Genomic DNA, 19791 nt, shown 5'->3' with positions numbered 1-19791 from the left:
CTGACGCAATGAGTGGGTGGGTTAGAAGTGTTTGCGCCCTGTAACATGACCTTTTAAAATTTATTAAAAATAATGTATCAAAATTTTTTATTACTTCTGAGTTAAAGATACACCCAGAAAAAAGGGGGCTCTAATGCCATCTGAACTTTATTTTAGTTAATGAAGATTAGTTGATTTTAGTTCAATTTTGAACAATATGAGTAAATGTTCCTTATTTGAATAATTTTTTGCTAACTTTAATGACGTGAACTAAAAATAAGAAAAAAAGTTGTATACAAATATAGTGCACAATTTTACTACAAAATAAAATATTTTCCTAAAATGGTAGAAGTTTGTTTAAATTGAGTTCATAAATCTCTCAAATGAGTAAATTTTACTAAAATTGTACCTGTATTGAACTTCGTACAGCGCTAAAGACATTTTAACAATTTTTAAGTCCAATTTTTTCTTTCAACATATGAAATTTTCTTAAACAACAGAAAAAAATTAATTATTTTTAAAAAAAATTCTTCAGTTTGACAAAAAGTGTTAATTTATTTATAACATGCTGCAATTAGAAAAGTATTTTAGTTAAAATTTTCTAAAATTAACCTATATTTTCTTCCACGGTGGGTTCACTTTTTTTGGGTGTAGGAGATGAAATCACTTTTTCAAGAGCCTCTTTTTATAGGATTAATTTAATTCAACTACATTCTATAAAATTTTATTCTATTTAATTCGCTTTGTTTGAATATATTGTAATTTAATCGCCAATTAAAAATTTTTTATATTCTAATAAGTTACACTGAAAGAAGATTTTTCTTTTCTGAGGAACGAAATTTTAGACAAGAAAACTTTTCTTTTGACGTTAAAAAAAAAATTCTTTCCGCTTATCATAAATTTCGGATTCATTGGCTCTCAACGAAAATACTTCATACGGAAGGACAATTTCTTTTGTCAAAAATTTCGTTTCGGAGGAAAGTATTTTTTCTTTGGGTGTGTTCATTTATTCCATTAATTTCTGTTTTAATTGATAATTAAATGTACCACTAATAATCGCCTATACTATGTTTTGCATATTTCCAGGATTTCCTAAATTCATTTGATATGTAAGTAATTATTATTTCAATTATATATATAATATAATAAATTGTATATGCTTACCGGAAATGATTTTCCTTAAATGGTAAAATTTCATAAGTGCGCCACATATTATTTTTATAGAAATTGAAATGTAAAAATAAACCAATCATATCTTATCACTCAAGACATTGTCCTTTTTCTGCCAAAAAAGAACAATAATATTTATATTTAGTTTATTTTTAAATTTAATATTTCAAAACAATACGTAAATCTTGAAGATTTTGTTTAGTCTTTGAAAAACAAACGTCATTCGTATGTGCCTTATTTTTCAAAACTTGACCATTTTGGGGGCCATTTCAGCACAATATAATGACGTGTATCGAGGATATTGGTGTAAACCAAAAAAACAAAGATTTCATCATGTGCACCAAGATCTTCGACATTTTCGCCCATGATTCATAAGATTTTGTTGACACCTATTGGCCGATATCATTTTCTATTCGATTTTCCCCCTTTTTACTAGCCTAAATATTAATAATATCACATCGTTTGGTATGTCACATTAAGGCAGAAAAAAAATCATATGATTTTGAAAATTTCAAGCCAGGTGATAATTAAAATAAGAAATTTTAAAAATAGAAATATTTAATAAAATGTATTGTATTAGCTAATTAAATGCCAAGAATGTTAATTAGACAAGTTTGTTTTCGCTCTACAAAGAAGGCAAACGAACTTTAAAATTTCTATTTATTTTTTTGTAATATAAACATGTTCGTCCATACAACTTGTTTTCAGTGAATATCAAGTATTTAAACTTTTTAGGGTGCCTTTGAAACAATTCCATATATGGTAAACACCATGGTTTGGATAATATCTGAATTATAAAAAACAAAAACATCTGCCACATAGGCGACAATTTTCACCCATAAATTTTCTTGGAAGCAATATGTGAATCAGAGAAAAATTCAAAGTCCAACACATTTTCAAACAAGAATGTTTTCTTTTATTTGACTTGGAATGAGTCACAGAAAAAATACTTTCGAAAAAAATAAATATAATATTTGGCAATTATATACATGGAAATATTTTCAATAATAATAGTTTTTCGGAAAACAAATAAACTAGGGGGGAAAATTATTAAAAATAGTTTTCAAAAGTTTTTTATATTTATTTAAGGTACAAACTGTAAGAATCAATTACTACCTTAAAAGAAAATTATAATTTCTTAGTAATATTTTTTTAGAATTACCAATTTTTTGTTAGTACCAGCCTTATAATAAACATATCATTTAAATATTTTTTTTTTTAAATTCATTTTCAATACCTCCGTGCCTCAATGCATTTTTCTACAATTCGTCCCTGACCTTCGGTACTTATATTGGCGTTTTGTTCTTCCATTTTATTGATGGAAAGCATATAAAATTCATTCATCTAAAGGAATACAACGACCTCTCTAACTTAAGTGGGATTGTTGGGTTCTTTTACCGTACAAAGAAATCTCTTATTTGTTGCTCCTAATGAAGATTTAGTTCTTTATATATTAGATATTGGCAATGGTTATATATGTGCAAATAAATAAAAGAAAATGAGAAATATAAAATATATGGAAAAATTAAAAAAAAAAAAAACTAAAATGAAAAATTTTAACTCAGCGGCAATGAGAATTTGCTTATCTAAGTTCACCAAAGCGACCTTAGTTTAGACTAGGTAATAGTGAGAGCCTGTTGAAGTTCACCACAGCTGTTGAACTTTACTCCCATTGAGATCTTTTTCATAATATAATAAAACCACACAAAAGAAAATGGAATAGGCCTCAAAAGTGAGAAGGAAAAGGTTCTATGAAATAACGGTCAGATATAGCTCGATGAATTAAATCCAATAAAATGATGCCCTCAAAGACAACAGAAAATTATACCCCATATTACAAAGAAACAATCCCCCAAAAAAAGTTAAAATAAAATTAGTCCCCAAAATTTAAATTTCATATATTTTGGAGCTTCTCTTATATGGAATTTAAGCCATAAATTTCTCTGGGCAAAGGAGTCAGACTAACTCGAGTACTTAATGAGTTTCCCTTGGAATTGAAATTATTTAACAATTATTATCTTTTAAGTGATTTATAAAAAATGGTTTCATAAGATTATTTTGTAGACCACCCTTATGTTTGTTTTTCTGCAAATGTCTATTCAAAGCCCAATAATATGGGCTATACCCTTAATAAGTAAATATTATTAATAAATATTATCAGTTTTGATAGCAGAAACTTCTTTACGTAGTGTTCACTTAATCCATAAACCAATTTGATCATAATTCAAAACAGTAAATATTTGCGAGTTAATTTTTTTTCTGGAAAAAGTCGTAATTATAAACAAATAAGTAATCTAAGTGGTTTTAGATAAAATAAATTATATTATACAAATATTATTGTACAAAACAAATTTTATAAAATAAAAATAAAACGGTTTTAGATAACTACTCAAATAAACAGGAAAATCAAATTAAAAATAAAAACAAAATTGACAAATATTTAATATCGTTAATTTTTCTATGGATAACCCATGATTATTACTTCGTTAATTTTTACATTTATTAGGCCATTACATTTATTAATCATCCAAGGACTCTTGTAATACCAATTAATTAATTCCTCATATAGGAATGTAAGCCGAAATATATTAAGGAACTTTAAGTAATAAATTTAAATTATTTTATATTTTCCAAAGACTCAACCAATACATAAACAAAAAAGCGAATTCAATTTTTTGCATTAAAACCTTTCACGGGAAAAGTTTTTATCGCTACTGTTGTTAGAAATGTTGCAAATACCTTCAAAATGAGATAAATCATGATGCAAATATATTTTAGGAAAATGTTCAATTAAAATTAAAAAACTTAGGTAACATTATATTCGACATTAAATTAAAGTTCATATACAACTCAAACATTGACCTCTACAAAAGCAAATTAAGCGTAACTAATTTATTTAAATTGATATTGTGTTGGATTCTTTTCCAGTAATTGTTTTGTTTTCTTAGGCCAATATTATCGTACCACAGTGGTTTCACATATTCAGGACTCAACTTCAATATTTTATTCATAGAAAAACTGGGCTCAAAATATTTTCCTATAAATAAATTAATTAAATTAAAATGAATTAATTAGACTTTTAATTGAAAAAAATAATTTTTTAGTAACTAGTCGTTTCGGGATTGAGCCCAAAAAATATTTTTCCCCGTGGTGGCGGTGATCTCCTCATTCGACTAACATTTATGCCAAAAAACTACTTTCTAAGTTTGGAAAAAACAAATTGTACGGGACTAAGTCGGGAGAGTACGGTGGATGGGGCAGAAGCCTGTACCCCAGAAATGATTTTAGTCATCCATGTTCTTCATGTGGGGGTATAGTCCCTTGTGATTTGGACTTGCCTGACTTGGTTTATTTTGTAATTGAAGTTTGCTATTGAAGCTAATTTGCACCAGCAACAACAATATTCGCCGTGGACTATTACAGATAGTAAATACTTCAGTACAGATAGTCAGTTCTGGACTAGTACAGATGGTCAGGTCTGGACTATAAAGTTGACTCAAAAGAACCAACCAAGACTCGCTAGAAGCTCTAGGATCTTTTAGCAAGTCTCTATCGATATGTATGACCTGGCTTTGTCCTGATAGAACACAATTCCTTTTATAATCCCTTTCTCCCGACAACTTCTGGACAATTGCATCCTACAGATGTTACAAATTTTGACAATACAGTTTCGAGTTAATAGTTTTTAGTATATAATTCCCTACCGATCCGATCAAATACACAGCAAAAATTCCCTGGCTTCCAATTCTGGCTTGGCTGCCGTCTCACCATGTTACGAAATCGATAATTTTCGCTTGACGTATCGTAAGTTATCTACCTTCTTTCGCCAGTTATCAATCGCTTCGGAAACGGTTCGATATTGTTGCGATTTAGCAGCGAGTGGCAGATGGAAATTCGGTTCATGAGGTGTTTTTGCGTTAACTTATTTAGCACCCATACATCGAGTTCCTTTTCGTATGCAGCTTTAGCAGTCCTCAACTCTTGGGCAATCGAAACAGTGCCTACATTACCAACTTGATGATTTTATGCGACAATTGACTTTCCCGAACGTGTTTTACCTTTCACATCGTGATTGCAGGGATAGAATCGTACGAGCCACATTTGTTAGAATCTCAGGTTTATAAACGTTATGCACGTTATAAAACTGAATCAATCTCATCTTTGAAAAAAAAAATAATACATTTAACTGTTAAATACACTCAGAGAAGGAATATGATCATCACAAACATGTTTCAAAAGCAGAATGCTTCTTTTACTTATAGTTTTCTGTGCTTGCCGAAATTACCGAGAATATAGCATCGTTGCGAGAAACACATTATATGTTTCCCGTGGAAAGTAAAATTATACCGGTGAAGCATGTTTAAAATTATCATATTCCTTTTCTGGGTAAACATAAAAGGCATTTCATTTCACTGTGTCTTATATCAATTATTTATATATTGTTTATTTAAAAAGAATATATATTGTTACAGTTCATTTAATATACAATTTTTCGAAATTATAAGAATACAAGTAACCATTTTTAAAAGCCATATATTATTATAAAAAAGAACATTTTTTTTTTGGTACTTTCTCTGAATACATCCATCACATCGGTATAATGTTTAAATCAATTTTTCGATTCTTTGTGGCAATCGTTGGTTTTTTCTCTATAACCCAGGTGGGATAATTGAACAACAAATAACATTTAGCATTATAAGTACTTTCTAAAATATTTCCATAGAGTGCTGGTCGCAATTATGGTTTGGATATCAGTGAATTCAAGTGCAAAATCTTATCGAAACGTATTTCAGAGTTGGATTGTGGATTTCGCAAATTTGATTTGCTTAATCATTTTGGCCTACAATCGAAATTAATGTTCGATCGAGATATGGGAGACAATTATAATGTTCGAATATATCTACATCTAAAACCATTGAAATCTCGCTGTATTCTGCGTTTTATAGATGTGACCATAAAGGTGTGTGATATTCTCAACGATTATCTACAGAAATCACTACTGAGGAAACTATTCGCAGAATTGCGTAGAACGAGCAATATTCCCCATATGTGTCCCTTCAAAGAGGTGAATATTAATGGTTGGCAGATAATGTGAAAGTTATTTTTTTATTTCCTATCTTATAGAATTATTTATATGAAATGGAGAATTTCACAATTAACGAAAAATATTTGCCGACATATTCTCCACTTTTGAATTTCACTTTTGGCTTGGATTTCTATGATAATCATCAAATAATAGGTACCATGAAAGTTTTAGGTTCTACTATAGCTAGGAAATTGTAGCTAGAGAGTGGTTAGTGAACCTAGTGTTTCAAATTGTTTTCCAATTGTCATTGATGTAATATAGAAACTATATATATGTTAAATGTTTGTAATAAATATCCAAGGTAGATAACACGAAATGTTACCATTAAGAGGAAACAATGTAATGTATATTTTCTAGAACTTTGATTGCTTTCTAAAATGGTCCAAAAATTCCATTGGATTAACATCTAGCGATGACGAAATGATTGAGTGCCCAATGTATAAAAGCGGTTTCCGAAATATTTACCCGATAATAATTCGCACTTCACATTTGCCCATACCATCTCTAGTCATGGTTAGGTTAGGTAGCAGCTCGATGTATCAGGCTCACTTACACTATTCAGTCCATTGTGATACCACATTGGTGAACTTCTCCCTTATCACTGGGTGCTGCCCGATTCCATGTTAAGCTCAATGACAAGGGACCTCCTTTTTATAGCCGAGTCCGAACGGAGTTCCACATTGCAGTGAAACCACTTAGAAAAGCTTTGAAACCCTCAGAAATGTCACCAGCGTTACTGAGGTGGGATAATCCACCACTGAAAAACGTTTAGGTATTCGGTCGAAGCAAGAATCGAACCCACGACCTTGTGTATGCAAGGCGGGCAGGCACCACTGTGGCTCCCTCTCTAGTCATGGAAAATTGCTTCAAATATTCATATGTGTACTCGGTTAAGTAAACAGGATAAATTTGGAAGTTTATAATATGCCCAACTTGAAAATGTTTTTTTGGTTTAGTGTATGTCATTGATTGTAAAGTGCCTACAATTAGAAAAAAGTCCTATTCTAACTTCCATATTTGTCACAGCAATTTAAAAACATTTTATATCCACCACCATAGGATGGTGATGGGGGTATAATAAGTTTGCCATTACGTTTGTAATACATCGAAATATGGGTTTCCGACTATATAAAGTATATATATTTTTGATCGGGAAGAAATTCTAAAACGATATAACGAGTCTGTCCGTCGGGATGTCTGTTATAATCATGGTACATCCTTCAATAATGATGCTATCGTGTTTAATTTTTGCACAAACTTGTTTTTTGTCTCCAAGCATGTCATGTTCGAAGATGGGCTATATCGGTCCATGTTTCGATATAGCCCCCATATAAACCGACCTCCCCGATTTAACTTCTTGAGGGCATAGATGGCACAGAGGTATTTCAGATTTATAAAGAGCTGTGTCGAATTTGGTATATATCGGTTTATGGTTTGATACAGCCCCCATATAAATCGATCTCCCGATTTGACTTCATGAGGGCATGGAATTTATTTATTTTTATTTATTTATTTATTCAACAACGTAATATAAAAGCCGAAACAGGCCAAATAAAACTATATTACATCTCATAATACTGAACAAAGGAAAAAAACAACTTATGCATACGGCTAGAGAAAAATATAAAATTATTCACTCTACTTAGAATATACTACTGAATTCTGCAAAGCTTAAGGCACACTCAATCTCAATTCACAAATTGAGATTGAGTGTATAGATTTGAAGTGATTATTTGGCTACCACATATTCACCACACTTTCCTGTGAGTAGACATGTGCGTACAAATTACCAGCTACCAAATGGGGGGTTACCGATAATGCAGAGAATAGTCTATTGGTTATTTTGAGCAACATCTCCTCGTTAAATTCTCCGCTCAAATACAAGGGCGGTAGTCAGGATTATAAGTAGGGGTGTTTTTGAATAGCTAGCCATATAAGTAGGCATTCACTACTTACCTGAACAAGCGGGTACCATGATGGTATTTATAGGATTTTAAAAATTATATTGTTCAAATAATTTTCAATATTATGTTAATATTGAAATATAAAATTCAGGACAAAAATATATGAGTATATAAAAACAAAAATCGAGGAATTTTTCAATAACAAAAAAACTCAATGTTATTAGAATCTCTCTGCATTTCCATGGTGGTGGGCCGGCCGAACTTAACTCTTTTCCTAATTGTTATAATTACGGAATATAAACCCTTGCATATATGAATGGTTATGTATAGTGGCAATCCGATATTTCAGGCTCACTTAGACCATTCAGTGTATTGTGATTCACCACATTGACAACACACATCAATCAACATTTGTCACTTGAAACACACAAATTATACACTTCAAAATTAACGTAAGTTGCAAATATTTCTAAGGCAAACAAACAGACAGACCCTATGTATTTTTATTTTTCATTTCATTGGCTCTCAAAACGGGATCAGTTGAAGATATTGTTATCGATGGTAATGATTAATACATACACGTATATTAATTACTATTTGAATTGTATTTTTTTTCCAATATCAAACATTTGTCCATAAAAACAATTCATTGTTTTTCTAAAAATACCTGAGGTACTATTTTTCCAATTACATTCGAAAGCCATAAATTAAGCCGATGATAGCAGCGATATCTCTCTATGTGGCTGTCAAAAACCCATATAGACAACAAAGAAACGGGGCAGAGTGAAGTTGTTAATATCGCATGATAAAAATTTGGTGCAAAAAAAAGAAAAAAGTTTTCCTCCCTTTGTTTGCAAACTAAAGTGTCAATTTTGTTTTTTAAGAAAACACCAACTATGTGAATTTTGAAAACTATTATGTCCCATATTGAATGAATCAGAGATACGATTTTATAATGACGTCAATAGTTTGATTTATTTCTTAAATTAAAGTGTTTACAAAATTATCAATTACAAAATGGCATTTGGTCACGAATTTTGTAAACAAGAGATTCTCAGAATTTATTCAAAATATAGAGACAATTATTGGCTGACTTATAAACATGGGGTGTCATGTTGTGCAGTTATCTGAAATTGTATATGAAAGCGTGTTACGTTTCATTTTTAATGGGGGTTAGAATGTGTGAAGTAGAGTATGAGCTATAGTATGTCAGCCGCGGTTGATAAAGTTAATCCTTCATATACAAAAAGTTAAAGAAAACTTTAAGCCTATTTTTACAATGTCAATTCCTACGACAAACTGTCAATAAATTCTTTTTGAATATCAAATATGTTTGTATTTTGTTTTAGTAACTATGTGATCATAAAATAACGTATAATACCCTGTTCCACAGTGTGGCGCAGGGAATAATTATTGCCTTATAGGTTTTGATCTCTGCCCACACTCTCCGGTTTAATGTCGAATTTTCAATAATTTCAATAGATTGAATCTATATATTAATTATATGCAGGATGGATAGGAAGGAAATGTATATTTTGCATTGCTGAATCAATGATAGTATATTCCAAACAAGCCTGTGAAACATTTTAAATAACGTATTAGAGCTCTCCACACTATGGCAATATCAAGGTTAGGTTAGGTGGCAGCCCGATGTATCAGGCACACTTAACATAGACTATTCAGTCCATTGTGATACCACAGTGGTGAACTTCTCTTTTATCACTGAGTGCTGCCCGATTCCATGTTAAGCTCAATGACAAGGGACCTCCTTTTTATAGCCGAGTCCGAACGGCCACATTCCAGTGAAACCACTTAGAGAAGCTTTGAAACCCTCAGAAATGTCACCAGCATTACTGAAGTGGGATAACCACCGCCGAAAAACTTTTTGGTGTTCGGTCGTAGCAGGAATCGAACCCACGACCTTGTGTATGCAAGGCGGGCATGCTAACCATTGCACCACGGTGGCAATATCAAGGAAACAATTAAGCTACTTTTTCATTTCCCTATATTATATATGATATTAAATTCAATTACTTTTTGTTCACTTTTTGGATTTCCAGAAAACTCCACTTTCATCATTGGGTTTTGGATATCCAACACAGATCCACTGGTACATCCTTACTTCATCACAGAACCGTAATTAGGTTTTATTAAAAAAATCGGACATCGGATATAAACATACACCTAAACTTGATATTGCCTTCTCCATTCCCAAATATTATTGTTTGTGGCCCCTATTCTATACCGATGTGTCCTCAACTCTTCAATATTCTTAAGGTTCTACTTTTACTCCTTTTAAGTAGTTCGCTCTTTCTTCTAACTTAGTGACCAAGGTCTCTATATATCTTTTACATTCTCTAATAGCGTTTTCTTTTCTTCCAAAATATGTGCACTTTCTTCGGAATTTGACCAAAGTGAAAATTATACTACGCATAGAGGCAAATTGAGGGCATTTTCGGCACTGCCGACAAACGAGAGTGTTGCGGTTGCCCTGAAAAGCAGAGTTGCAGTTGACTTGAAAAAATGAATGAATGTGAATTTTCGGCACTGTCGACAAACGAGTGTTGCGGTTCCCTGGAAAGCAGAGTTGCAGTTTGCAGTTGACTTGAAAAAATGAATGTAGACTAATTATAGTGTTTTTATATATGCACAGAAATCAGGAACAAACGTAAATTATGTTTATATTTTATTATTATTTTTTTAATTTATGTTACTCTCGCCCTGTTTGCTCCTTCGAGTTATTTCTGACCATCAAAAAGATAGCATTATTTTAGGTTGTTGGCAGCATTTTAAAAATGTAGAAAGTGAAAGCACAATTTTTTTCCGAAACGAAACCCCTATAAGTTTACACCCTGTATAAATCTCTATTAATACGTAATAATTTTTTGTTAATATGATTTTTTTTTTCAGTGTAGCATTCCCATATCGTTTACGATATAACATATGCTCTTGAGTACTTTTGCAAAATGCTGCGCTGAGTTGTTCTCACTTGCGTAGAGGAGAGAGCTATGGCAAGAGCGAGAGAGTTCATTGACAAATATAAAATACCCCAGCGAAAAATATACGAAATAACAAGTTCAGTGCTCTCTCATGCTTAATAAACAGCTGATTTTTAGTATACATACATATGTATTAAGAAAACAGTATAGAAAATTTGTATTATGCTACATACATTTTAAAACAAAGCAATAATAAATATTAAAAGGGCTTACTCAGAGAGAATTAGTATCACTATGTGAGAGAGGGAGATATAGGGAGAGGGCAAATTGAGTGAGATTATAATGTTGGATTTTTTCAGATAAAACACTTTGAAAACTCATTTCACTCAGTCTAGCCTGGCAACTCGTTTCAAACGGACGTCTGAAACGGAAAAGTAGAAACTTCCTTAAAAAGTTAAGATTTCGCGTGTGAGAAAAAATATTTTCTATATATACTAAAAGTTAACACACAGAGAAGAAGTAGCTGAAATTATATGTATAACAGAGAAACCAGAAGAAAGAAAAAGCTCTTGTGAAAAATTCCAATTCAATCTAAATTTTTTTCACAAAATCATTTTGATAACAAAAAAGCAAAGTGATGTGAATTAAAAAAAGGAAATACGTAATTTTGTAATATCACACCCTCAACCAAAAAATATATTAAGAAAAAGTGATAAGCAAAATTCCATAAAAATCTAATTGCATACAAAAGAAGAAGAAAAAGTGAAAATTAAGACTAAAATTTTCCATTCAGAAATCTGAAAAACAGATAATCTGGTGTATTAATTGTGTTATTCGTATATAAAAAAGGTAAAAACATTTCCACAAAGTTATAAAAAATTGCAAACAAGTTTTTTTTGTCTTTTTTATTTCATTTTTTAAAACGTTTGTCGTCATCTCGTCTTTGTGGTTGTGTGGTCGGTTGTCGTGAGGTGTCTTTTGTGAAGAGAAAAAAATCGAAATAAAAACTGAAGAAGAAAAACGTACTCAAATTCATACTCAGTGCTCAGGCATAGCGATTTTATGCGAGTGTTTTGCGTATTTATTTAGAAAAAAATTAAATATATATGGTTTCGTATAAAGAGCACCAGAACGTGAGAGAATGACAGACAGTGTAGGTGTGTTTGTGTTTGCTTATACGTCAGTGTCGGTGGAAATGCAAGAGTGAGTAATTTGTGTATACAAGGCTGACGGGCTGACTGTCATCGTAAAACGGTGTCGTCAGTGAGATGTCTCTTCTGGTGTCTACAAAAAAAAATAGTTAGGTCGTCTGTCCGTCCATACACAACAATCCACCACAAAACTCACTAATCCCATAACGAAACACAGAGAAATAATAATAGAGCAGCAAAGTGATAGTCATAATGAAATGTGGAAAAAAACAAACCCAGATCAAATAATACCAGTTTACTGCCTGACTGCCAGCAACTCGTATACGTTTACATGTGCTTATGTTGTTTGCTATTTTGTTGGCAAATTTTCCACTTCATCACGTATCTCAAAGATATTTCATTAATCTTGCGCTTTTGCTTACCCTTCACTCTAAAACCGCCCGACGTAGTCACTGTGTTTTTTCCCCACCGCCATCACAACGTCATTGGGGGCTTGCTTCGTTACTATCGTCTGATGGCATTTATGAACAAACATAAAGCTTAGTTCAACTTCATATTAACCTTTAACTTTAATAAATGTGTGTGTGTTTCTTGTTTTTAATAAAGCAAGTAGACATCGTTGCATGTGCTCGCCAGTGCTGCCGATACTACTTCAATCGAAGTATTTTGCTTCATTTTCACAAAATTTACTTCGTTACTCCTTCTTCCAAAAATCTATTTCACTTTTTGTTCTGCTTCAAATTTTTAAATTTTTCCCCATATTACCTAATTGTTTTTCCTATTCCTTTAATTACGATGAACATAGCGGTTTTAATCATTGAATTATTAACCGATGTGGACCAATTTTTGCATAGTTGTTAGAGACCATATATTTACGCCATGTACCGGATCAGCCGGATCGGATGAAATTTTGTTCTCTTATAGGCTCCGCAAGCCAAATCGGGGGATCAGTTTATATGGGGGCTATATATAATTATGGACCGATGAGGACCAATTTTTGCATGGTTGTTCGAGATCACATGCTGAAACCATGTACCAAATTTCAGCTGGATCGGATGAAATTTGCTTCTCTTCGAGCCCCCGCAAGCCAAATTTGGGGGTTCGTTTATATCGGGGCTATACGTAAAAGTGGACCGATATGGCCCATTTGCAATACCATCCGACCTACATCAATAACAACTACTTGTGTCAAGTTTCAATAGCTTGTTTCGTTCGGAAGTTAGCGTGATTTCAACAGACCGACGGACGGACCGACATGCTCAGATCGACTCAGAATTTCACCACGACCCAGAAGACATTCAAAAATATATGCTACTTCAATTTTATTCAATCTACTCCACTTTTTTCCAACATCTACTTCACTCAATTTTTCACTAGCGGCAGCACTGGTGCTCGCTCATTGCATTTGTGAAGATTTGAAACAGGAAAAGCTTTCAATGTTGAACTAAACTAATTGTGAGTTCTGACGGCGCAAAAATTTTCTAGCAGTCAATGCGCATACTGAGTGCGCCGTGCATATAGTGTTGCAGTTCCTGTATATGTTAACATTAAAATATTTAACAGATATGTACTACATTGTATTTTTGTTGTTACTTTTGTTATTATGGGAAATGTTTGTTTATCATCGGCATATATAAGGAGAACAGTGTTTTCATTATGGTTAAAATAGTCCCTTGTACTACTTCACTTTGTTTTGCAAATATTTTCCGTAAATTTATTTATATACTAATATCCAAATCCTTCACCACTTAAATGTGGATTTCAGTGTAGTTTAAATATATCGTGGACGCCGCATAATATTTATCAATCTTATTTATTTTCTTTTTACATTGAAATCAAAATCTTAAGTCTGAACTAAATATTTAAAATCAAAAGATAATTAATATATTCTAAATTGTTGATATAAAATCATAAATAAATACACACTCCTGATGAAGCTGAAAACCCACACCAGCGAAACATCGAGAAAAAATAAAATGAAAACACAACGTTTTATTTACTAAAAATTAAAAACAACTGACCAAAACGCATATTAAAAAACTTCAAAACTTAATCAATAGGACAATAAACATAGAAAAAATTCCAACAATGAAATTTTATATAGTTTGGTTTTGCGTATCAATAGTAAGGGTGACATGGAATGGGAAAAATATCCTTCGAATATTCTACCTGATTAAATTGAGCAAATATCTAGTACTATTTTCCATCTATTTTCTTCAGGTAGACAAAAAAATATTACAATACAGAATACCAACATTACTTCTAATTAGGTTTTGGGAAACTATAAATAGAAGTAAATCACTAAATTAAGCAGTCACAAATTGAATTCAATAAGAAGGGTTTGAATTTCCTGAATTTCGGTTTGTAATGATAATTTGTAATAGTTATTAAATGAAATAGTTTGTAATTTTTGTTTATTTGTTATTCAAACCCGCTTAGAACTTTATCAGAAAATAAAAAAAAAAAAACTTTAGAGTTCAGAAATCTATGAAAAAATACATGTTATACAATAATAATAATATATTTGTGGTGAAATACTACAATTAGTATTTACTATTACTGCATTAATATCAATTTTTAATGAAAATTTCCTTAGTGAAAATGGTATTAGTTGCACATCATTTTAAACTTAAAGCTATGAAAATGTTGACAAAATTTACGAAATACCCTCACTTATATATTACAAGCGGTTTAAATTTATATATATACATTTCAACATCATTCTGTTTCCCAATATATTACAAAATGAAAAAAGCATGTTTGCCTTGAAACAACATGACTTTTGATGGTTTTAATGTTCAATGCCCTTAAGATCATTCAACATACATTTACCATTAATTTTTATTTCATGTATTTAGCCTTGATTTTAAGGATGTTGATATATGATTATATTAATTTTTGAAATATTTGGAAAAACAATTCATGCTAATGGCAATTTTTATGGGAAAAACAATTTTATATATAGAAGAATAACTAAGTATTATCACAACACATTGGCAACTCTGATGTTTTACAAATTCTTCTTTAGTCGTCTCTTCTCTTGGCGTGAATATCAAGTAAAATCAACTGTTAATTTAAAAAAATCAATAATATAAACACAAAATACCTTACACAAGCAATTTTCTATTGGACAAAGGAATTGTATCAAATTGCGGAGACAATAAAAACGTATATTTATAAACAACTCGTACGAATTGTAAAGAGCTTCTTAATCATATAGGAAAATAAAATATATTGGATATTTGTATAAATGAATTCTAAGACAATTTTGTAATAGGAGGCTTGAATTAAAAAGAAAAAAATAAATATATATCATTTTTATTTAGCCCTAGCCGTTAATTCTAGAACACTAAAACTCTATTTTACACTTTTAATACTAAAACCTCACCTGTGAGACTATTTTTTTTTAACAATTACGAAATTTGTCTGTATAAAATATATTTTTTTTTATAAAAAAAAACAGACTTTCTTGAAGAATACAATTATGTAAAGAAAAAAAGTTATTTCTCCTAGGCTTCGCTTCTGTAACAATTTTCTTAACCAAGCCCGTATTGCCATTATGAAGTTAAACTCATTCTCGAATTTCTTAACATATGGTTTCATTTATCATAACATGTGTCAGTATTTGTTTGGGACACAAAACAGCTGTTGGCATGACACAGTTAAAACCTTGGAAAGTTTATGCAAATACATGAATTATTACTAGGGATCAGTTACAACAATAACGTTATGATGAATAAGCATTTATTTATTTGTTTTATTATTCAGAGCTAGATTTAAATGTTTAAATATTACTGGTGAAAAATATTGCTAGATCTATTTTCTGATTGTACACTTGCTTTCATTAAGGTCCTAACAAATTGAAATTCCATATGTGTAGCCAGGAAATCCATTGTACGATATATTGTAAATTATGTTTTCATTCAATTTATCTTGGCAAATGAGAAATACAAACACGATTGCAAACAGAATAATTTCTAACAATTTACTATATATCCTATTTAATAAAAATTAAAATGACCAAATTATCCTATAATCAACAAGTTTTTATAAAAAGATATACTCTTTTAGTTAAGTTTCATAAATTTAGTAAATGTTTTTGTGTAATATATGAGTTTAATTTAAAAAGTAAATAAAAAAAATCGTGGCATGATTTGATTTGTAAAATAGTAGCATATTCTTCCTTCTTTTCGCTATATGAAAATTTCATAAAATTGAAAAAAATGTATATACAAGTTAAAAATTTGTTGTTAAGCGCCTGTTCATATTATTTTTTTTGAATTTTAAGGAATTAGCTTCAGTAAAAAGGATTTGAAAAAACACTTTATTTTCGCTGAAAAGTATGGAAATTTTTCTGGATACCCGTTTTTAACCTAATTTAACGTCAGTACAATGCAATATTTAATTTTTTGATACACTCCCAACACAATCCCCTATCTAGTACAACAATGACAAACAATGCAAAATTACTCTGGGATATAAACACGAGAAATTAACACCAATTAGATTATTGTTTAAATTTCCTGCAATTTCTTTTATTTATTTTAATACATTTCGACCAAACAATACTACACATGAAGTCACCCTTTAATTTGTTCAAACAACACAACAAAATATAAACAATACCGAGTCTAATAAAACCGAGATATTGTTATAGAGACCCAGACAACTTGGGTTAGAAACAATTCTGGAAATATCTTTGGGACAACGAATACATTTTACTTGTATTGTATGATGTTGTGGTCCCCCCCTTTGACGGTTTACTTTATTAGGTAGGTGCTACCATGAAATTGAGCTCATGTCGAGAATGAGTAATTTGCCACCATTATGGAATTAATTTTCTTTATGACATCCAGTCGTGTGGGTTTTATTGTAATTTCTTTAAGTTGTTGTACATTTTCCAAATTGCAAATCCAGTATATGATAGATTGCTGTGACTTCTTATCATAATAATACATTTTTTAATTACCTTGTTTGTATTTAGTTAAGGAATATAATTTGTGATTATGATAAATGTCATATAAGTAGAATGAAATGAATACTGAGTCAAGATTACTTCGGGGTGTATTTGTTTCATTGTTTTTCCTTCACTCAGAAAACAGTGAACCCACCAGGATGAAAATTGCTTGTTAATTTTAGAAAAATTAGGTTTATTTTTGAAAATTATTTCTTTTCTCTTGCAAAAAACAACTTCGTAGTATTAAGAATAAAAATGGAGATCAAAACTTCAAAAATGTCTTTAGTGCCATACGTAGTCCAAGATGAGCACATTACTGCCCAGCAAAAAAGCGTCCCCAAAAATGTAAAGAAAATGTTCTTTTTGGATCAGAAGTGGTGCAAAATTGACGCAGAAGCGATGAATTTAACATGGGCTTGTCATAGGACAGAAGTCCTCCATTTCAACAGCCGTTGCACTGAATTTGAATCACTTCTTTAGGTGTGAACTTAATTCAATGTTTTGGATGTAAATTAAAAAATTCTGTGATATTTAGTCAAATAAATAAATTTTATATTTTTTTATAATTTTTAATGGATTCTATCGCTTGTCTGAAACGTTTGGCCTCAAATATATTCAAATATTCACAACTTTTTCAGATTGGATTTAGAATTGTTTTCAACAAAATTTAAATGATTTGTACAATTTTATGAATTCTTACTCTGTTTTTAAACTATTTGAAACAAAAAAAGTTAAAGTTACTCATTAAAAGTATGAAAAAAGCATGTTATAAAAATTGAATGAAAAGAACTTCCTAGGTAGTTAAAATAAAGAACATCATTGGAAGTGCTTTTAAAGTTGTGCCTTTGGAAGAACTTCCAAATTTTTTTGCAGGGTGGTAAAATTAAAAATTTAAAGAAAATCTGAACTATTCATTTGTGTAAAACTTTTCCCCTTTTTCGATTCATGAACCTAACGAACACAGAAAAAAATTCACGAAAATTTTTCCAATTACAATTTTAATTGGGTTTTAAAAAATATTCAATTAAACATTTAATTGATTCAACAAATTTTTCAATTGAAACAAAATTCACAAAAATTAGTAGTATCAATTAACTTTTTAATTGGATCAATTATTTTTTAATTGATACTATCATTTCTGTGATTAAAGACATTTCAATTAGAAAATTAATTGGATCAATTAAGTTCGTGATTGAACCAGAATTTTTTTTTGCGTACGCAAAAAACTACAGCCAAGAAAACTTTTTCAAAACATAATAATTTCACCAACTAAAATAGAATTAAATGTTGAAAATACAAAGAACCATTTCTTAATTAGCAGCACTGACAATTTTTCCTCAGTTTAATAGAATTTTCTTTTTTGGAAAGATTAACAATTTAAAGTCGAATCATCTCCAAGGACAAAAGGAAATAAATTATATTCTTCAAAGGGAAGACATTTGAAATGAGGATAAGTACAAGACCCATTACTCTTAACTCCTCATGTGAGAATAAAGATATTTGGTAATTTTTAAGAAATTAGTTAAACTGAAAAGATTTAGAAATGATTTTCACTGAAAACTTTTTTAAGTGCACCCGTTTTTTACCTAAATCAATATCTGTATAATACAATATGAGAATGACATTTTATTGAATATAACTTGATACTTCAATTCATTCACTAAATAGTTCTTTATTTTTTTTATAATCAAAATATATATTGGAAAGTAAAATGTATTTTTTCATTTTATGCAAATTTTGGAGCCCAACATTAATGTTTGTTTATTTAAATTAACGTATATTTATTGCATTGTAAACCATATAACCGATTCTTAAATTTTGTCTATTAACAACTTGTTTGCAATACATTTTAAAACTAAGATTGTACTGGCGCCCAACGTAAAAAGTTTTTTTTTTTCATATATTTGATTATCAAGAAACACATTGTCAAAAAAAAAAAACTATGAACGGAAATGTTATGTTGGAATTGTCTTCTGCATAATAATAAAATTGAAATAATATAGCTTTAGTTTTTTTGGAATTATAAATCAAAAATTCCATATCAAAATTGATTATCAATGCGGAAATCAATCTTATAAAGAGCTAAAGCAAAAGTTTTTAACCGAAAAAAATCAAAATAACTGAAAAACCCACATGCCATGATATTTTTACCCATTTGCCCCCCACCACGAAATATTTCGCAAAAATACTCACATAAGATATTTTTTTGCTGATTAAAAATTTCGTTTTATTGATCTTAAAATTATATGATGGCAGGTGGTTTATTTATACAATGCTTTTGTCACTTTCTGTTGCCATTTTGCACTTGAAAATAATCGTAGAGCAAATAAAAACACCGATAAACGTCATCAAGACAACCGGCGAGAAGTATGCCAAACAACCAAAAGAATATGACGTGAAAAACGCGTTACTTTTCCCTCTGTCTTTTCATTAGTATTTTCTCAACAACAAAATTATAAACGTCTCGTAACAATCGGTTTAGTTTGGCCTTAGCGAGTCATAGCAAGATTTTTATTTTTTTTATAATTATATTGTTTTCTTTGTGTTGAAGAATAAAAACTCTCGAGAGCTCCTCTTAAGATTAGAATAGAAAAGGTGATATGAA

At 30.4% G+C, this 19791-nt stretch overlaps 1 protein-coding gene and 1 long non-coding RNA gene across 6 annotated transcripts in view; one reads left to right on the top strand and one right to left on the bottom strand.

The window, feature by feature from the left end:
- The window catches only part of LOC142241043 (uncharacterized), a 60590-nt gene that overhangs the window by 9627 nt on the left and 31172 nt on the right, over positions 1–19791 (bottom strand). The gene's annotated exons all lie outside the window — the stretch shown is intronic.
- The window catches only part of Ip6k (Inositol hexakisphosphate kinase), a 118095-nt gene that overhangs the window by 70638 nt on the left and 27666 nt on the right, over positions 1–19791 (top strand). For 2 of the 5 annotated variants that reach the window (XM_075312783.1, XM_075312782.1), the window contains exon 2: positions 1066–1088. The exons of 1 other annotated variant lie outside the window; for it this stretch is intronic. The gene's annotated coding sequence lies outside the window, so the exon portion shown is untranslated. Of the gene's footprint in view, positions 1–1065; positions 1089–11478; positions 11928–12263; positions 12282–19791 lie in introns of those variants that run through there. 2 more of the 5 variants (XM_075312781.1, XM_075312785.1) reach the window with 2 other exon arrangements.

The sequence above is a fragment of the Haematobia irritans genome, chromosome 5 (genome assembly GCF_050003625.1).
Source record: "Haematobia irritans isolate KBUSLIRL chromosome 5, ASM5000362v1, whole genome shotgun sequence".
Classification (NCBI taxonomy): domain Eukaryota; kingdom Metazoa; phylum Arthropoda; class Insecta; order Diptera; family Muscidae; genus Haematobia; species Haematobia irritans.
Note: the sequence above shows the minus strand (reverse complement) of the source record. Positions and strands in the feature narration are given on the sequence as shown.